The following is a 6,009-nucleotide window of genomic DNA, read 5'->3' on the forward strand; positions in this document are numbered from 1 at the left end:
GAGCAATAATGTAATGTCACAAAATACCATTTTGCTATCAAATTAAAATATGTTCCTAATTCAGTTTAACAAAAATATGACAACTATAAACATTATTAAATATAAGTGATTTACATCATTTGAGAATAAATTTCTAAGTTTTACTCTAAATACTGAAATACATTCTACCTACAACAATAAAAAGCATATAATGGCATCAAGAAATAACAAACTGCAAAACAATTACATTATTACATATATTACACCAATTCACACCTAAAATATTTTTTTACTGCTCACAGTTCCTTAAATAACCATAATGCATTTACAATATAATGTTTAAACTTTGTTTCTATACAATACAATAATTTATCACAACTGTAAACAATACAACAATATCAACTGACAAAGACTACATGCAAAAAAAGTTAACATAGTCAATATACATATAACTGTGATGATTCTAAAACCATACAAAACATGAAATACATTTCTTCAAATTCCAAACACATTTCTATTCAACTCTTATAATCACACTAGCATTTCTGCAATACACATCCTTTTAATACCCCTTTACTTGATTCCCCCATTAAACACAACTCTTACCCATTCAAAACACTTCCTATGCTCCCACCCCCCAAAAGAAGATATCCACAACCACCAATCAACACTCTATTGTATAGTTCCATGTGTCAAACCTTTGTCCACATCAATGTCAATCACCAACCTTTACATTGATATTACAGCTTACATTCCCAAATACAGTGCTTTTAACCACATATTTCGCACCACCTCCATAAATATGAACCTATTTCTGCAACCCAGGCTCATTGGCAATACGTGACTCTGCCTACATTTCTGCAGAACCTGAAATACGTATCTCCAGGTACATTTGGCTGCACTTTTCGGGTGAACCGTCCACTAGAGGCGCTAATGTGTATTGTTTTCCTCCGTTTTAAATACACGTTTATTAAAGGCTAGAAAGCAAATTAAACAGTGCTCGGTCTTCTCAGCATACAAAACGTTTGTATTAAACTTGTTAATTCCACATTTTTAAGGTGCCAAAGACACACGTTTCGTCTGGATTTATCCTTTAACTTCGATGGAGAGCAGTTGCGTACAAATACCACGCAGCATCTTCTACGGCAATTACGTCACCAGCGAGGCTCAGTTCGACCAGTTCACCTGATACGTGTACACCTTCAAGCAGGTAAGTGACCGCAACAATCTTTTCATTATTTTAATTATTTCAGTGTTTCTGCATCACTTCCATGGGGTCATGTGTTAAAACGGAAGCTTAGTGGAACAGTTAGCACGGCTGCTAACGTTAGCCTACGATTGACATTAGCCTAAGCATACCACTGTAACTGTAGTTTTACTATAGTATTTGTAGGATATGCACACTAACCACTAGCTTACTATGGTTTTACCACTGTAACCGTAGTTTACTGTGGTATTTGTAGTATAAGCACAGTAAACACAACTCTTACTATGGTTTTACCACTGTAACTGTAGTTTTACTATAGTATTTTTAGTATAAGCACGGTAAACACAATGCTTACTATGGTTTTACCACTGTAACCGTAGTTTTACTATAGTATTTTTAGTATAAGCACAGTAAACACAACTCTTACTATGGTTTTACCACTGTAACCGTAGTTTTACTATAGTATTTTTAGTATAAGCACAGTAAACACAATGCTTACTATGGTTTTACCACTGTAACCGTAGTTTACTGTGGTATTTGTAGTATATGCACAGTAAATACAACGCTTACTATGGTTTTACCACTGTAACTGTAGTTTTACTATAGTATTTTTAGTATAAGCACAGTAAACACAATGCTTACTATGGTTTTACCACTGTAACCGTAGTTTACTGTGGTATTTGTAGTATATGCACAGTAAATACAACGCTTACTATGGTTTTACCACTGTAACTGTAGTTTTACTATAGTATTTGTAGTATATGCACAGTAAATACAACGCTTACTATGGTTTTACCACTGTAACTGTAGTTTTACTATAGTATTTGTAGTATATGCACACTAACCACTAGCTTACTATGGTTTTACCACTGTAACTGTAGTTTTACTATAGTATTTGTAGTATATGCACACTAACCACTAGCTTACTATGGTTTTACCACTGTAACTGTAGTTTTACTATAGTATTTTTAGTATAAGCACAGTAAATACAATGCTTACTATGGTTTTACCACTGTAACTGTAGTTTTACTATAGTATTTTTAGTATAAGCACAGTAAACACAATGCTTACTATGGTTTTACCACTGTAACCGTAGTTTTACTATAGTATTTTTAGTATAAGCACAGTAAACACAACGCTTACTATGGTTTTACCACTGTAACCGTAGTTTTACTGTTGTATTTGTAGTATAAGCACAGTAAATACAACGCTTACTATGGTTTTACCACTGTAACTGTAGTTTTACTATAGTATTTGTAGTATATGCACACTAACCACTAGCTTACTATGGTTTTACCACTGTAACCGTAGTTTTACTATAGTATTTGTAGTATATGCACACTAACCACTAGCTTACTATGGTTTTACCACTGTAACCGTAGTTTTACTATAGTATTTGTAGGATATGCACACTAACCACTAGCTTACTATGGTTTTACCACTGTAACCATAGTTTTACTGTGGTATTTGTAGTATATGCACACTAACCACTAGCTTACTATGGTTTTACCACTGTAACCGTAGTTTTACTGTGGTATTTGTAGTATAAGCACAGTAAACACAACTCTAACTATGGTTTTACCACTGTAACTGTAGTTTTACTATAGTATTTTTAGTATAAACACAGAAAACACAACACTTACTATGGTTTTACCACTGTAATTGTAGTTTTACTATAGTATTTGTAGTATATGCACACTAACCACTAGCTTACTATGGTTTTACCACTGTAACTGTAGTTTTACTATAGTATTTGTAGTATATGCACACTAACCACTAGCTTACTATGGTTTTACCACTGTAACCGTAGTTTTACTGTGGTATTTGTAGTATAAGCACAGTAAACACAACTCTAACTATGGTTTTACCACTGTAACTGTAGTTTTACTATAGTATTTTTAGTATAAACACAGAAAACACAACACTTACTATGGTTTTACCACTGTAATTGTAGTTTTACTATAGTATTTGTAGTATATGCACACTAACCACTAGCTTACTATGGTTTTACCACTGTAACTGTAGTTTTACTATAGTATTTGTAGGATATGCACACTAACCACTAGCTTACTATGGTTTTACCACTGTAACTGTAGTTTTACTATAGTATTTGTAGTATAAGCACAGTAAACACAACTCTAACTATGGTTTTACCACTGTAACCGTAGTTTTACTGTTGTATTTGTAGTATAAGCACAGTAAACACAACTCTAACTATGGTTTTACCACTGTAACCGTAGTTTTAGTATAGTATTTGTAGTATAAGCACAGCAAACACAACTCTAACTATGGTTTTACCACTGTAACTGTAGTTTTAGTATAGTATTTTTAGTATAAGCACAGTAAACACAACTCTTACTATGGTTTTACCACTGTAACTGTAGTTTTAGTATAGTATTTTTAGTATAAGCACAGTAAACACAACTCTTACTATGGTTTTACCACTGTAACTGTAGTTTTAGTATAGTATTTTTAGTATAAGCACAGTAAACACAACTCTTACTATGGTTTTACCACTGTAACTGTAGTTTTAGTATAGTATTTTTAGTATAAGCACAGTAAACACAACTCTTACTATGGTTTTACCACTGTAACTGTAGTTTTAGTATAGTATTTTTAGTATAAGCACAGTAAACACAACTCTTACTATGGTTTTACCACTGTAACTGTAGTTTTAGTATAGTATTTTTAGTATAAGCACAGTAAACACAACTCTTACTATGGTTTTACCACTGTAACTGTAGTTTTAGTATAGTATTTTTAGTATAAGCACAGTAAACACAACTCTAACTATGGTTTTACCACTGTAACTGTAGTTTTAGTATAGTATTTTTAGTATAAGCACAGTAAACACAACTCTTACTATGGTTTTACCTGAGTAACCGTAGTTTTACTTTTGTAACTGTGATTTTACAGTGTACTATTTGTAAAGCACAGTAACCACAATGCCTACCACACTTTTAAATGTTTTTTGTGAAGTATTTGTAATTCAGTATTTGTTTCTGTCTTGCAGTTATGTCAGATCACCTTCTCCAGCAGCTCTTTTAAGAAGCCATCTCTGGTAAAAGCCATCACTGTATGAACTGTAATCCATAATTAATTTACATATAGTTTTTCTCTCTCTCTCTTTCTGTGGTTCATCATGACATTTTTAAAATCTCATAATTTTGACCAATTCTGTCAGAAAGCTGCTAGAATGAACAGGGAACTTGAACTCAAAGCTCCCAATGCTGATCTTGAAGAAGCTGTGAAAGAGGCTGAAAAGTCCTTCTATGATTCAATCTTTCACAGTAATGTTGAAGACATTTAGCTATAACTGATTTGCTTTAATCAACACATCCTTGTTGTTAGTGTTAATAATACCTTTCCTTACAGTCCTTCCTCTCAAATATTTTGGTCACAGATTTTGTTTAACACATTGTCTCAACATGTGTGTATTTCTCTTTGTTTCAGGGTAAAGGGAAGACTAAAGGAAGGCCTGTCATGGGATTTGAATTGGGCCATGTTGTGCATTTCTGGAAAAGACCAAAAGCAAAGGCAAACATTCCAATGGTATGTCAATGTTGGTCTGAGCACCTGGACTGAACTGTACTGCAGTTACATTTTGCACAGCATCTGTACATACCCTACAGCCCCATCAGAAACAACAACCAACAAAGTGTCATGTCGAAGTATTAATAATTCATACAATTTACCAAGCCTTGCATGTCTACTGATTATTTTTTTAAATTTCTCTTCTAGTCAACACTCACTCCCATCTCTAACTTGTCATGTGAGAAATCAGACCTTCAGTTAATTTGGCCAAATCAGATCACTTAAAGCTGTTCACACCAAGAGCAAGAATTATAATGACTATTTTAATTGTTTATTTTTCACACTAACAGAAAATAACATTCTTTTTATCATAAGCGTATGCTGCAGTTATGTTGTCTGCATTTAAATGCTCAGGCTATTTGTGTGGTGGTTTTTGATTGGCTGTCAATGTTTTCATTGTTCAACATCTGGAAAAAAAAATTCTGAAAGAGATTCCATCCATATTGTTTCTGTGTCATTTTATGTCAAATAGCTGCGGTGTGGACTCATCCTTGGTGTGAAGAGGCGTTTAAACTGCTTACAACAAAACCATCAGCAGGTAATCATATTTAAAATAATTCATTTTAGTTTGCTGTTAAATATTTTTTTTTTCTAATGCTGCTTGCTTCTCATTCTGTTAAACTTACACAATTCTGCCTATTTCTCTTCATCTTATTTCTTTACTCCCTCACTTAACACATTATTTTGTGCTCTGTTGAAAAATAGAAGCTTAGAGTTTGCATGATGGCCTTTTCTCAGACTCTGAATCTGATGCATACAGATGAACTCAGGAGACTGCTAGAGTTGCCAGGGAACTTGAGCTTGAAGTATATAATTGTAACTGCTTAATTTATATGTTTAAACAACAATAATAATAAAAAAAATTGGGTCAATAAATATTGTATTGTTTTAAAGATGAAGACCAAAAAAAGAAAAGAAAATCAGTCCCGGCAAGCCAATCCTGATGAATGAGGAATGAACATGGTCTTCTTGTGCCCAAACACCGAGCTAAAAATTTGCACATTTCTACTGGTATGTATGTATTCAAGCAATGTAGTTATATGGGTTGGGGTTAGGGTTATATGGGGTATAGCAATTGATGTTAATTTCTCAAAAGACAGCCGTTACCATTTTTCACATGCACTTTTTTTTTTTTTTAATAGCTCCTAGAATTGGCAAATCAACTGTGCTATCATCTCTGGAATTTGGGCAGGATTGGCCAAATATGGTGAGTACTGACACTTGCACCT

At 33.4% G+C, this 6,009-nt stretch overlaps 1 long non-coding RNA gene across 1 annotated transcript; it reads left to right on the forward strand.

Annotated features, from left to right (window-relative positions):
- Positions 1–1,086: 1,086 nt before the first annotated feature.
- On the forward strand, positions 1,087–4,875 carry LOC141338385 (uncharacterized). Its single transcript, XR_012355845.1, has 3 exons — positions 1,087–1,189; positions 4,200–4,247; positions 4,640–4,875. It is a non-coding gene; the product is annotated as an uncharacterized lncRNA (long non-coding RNA).
- Positions 4,876–6,009: the final 1,134 nt, after the last annotated feature.

This window comes from Garra rufa, chromosome 7 (assembly GCF_049309525.1).
Source record: "Garra rufa chromosome 7, GarRuf1.0, whole genome shotgun sequence".
NCBI lineage: Eukaryota > Metazoa > Chordata > Actinopteri > Cypriniformes > Cyprinidae > Garra > Garra rufa.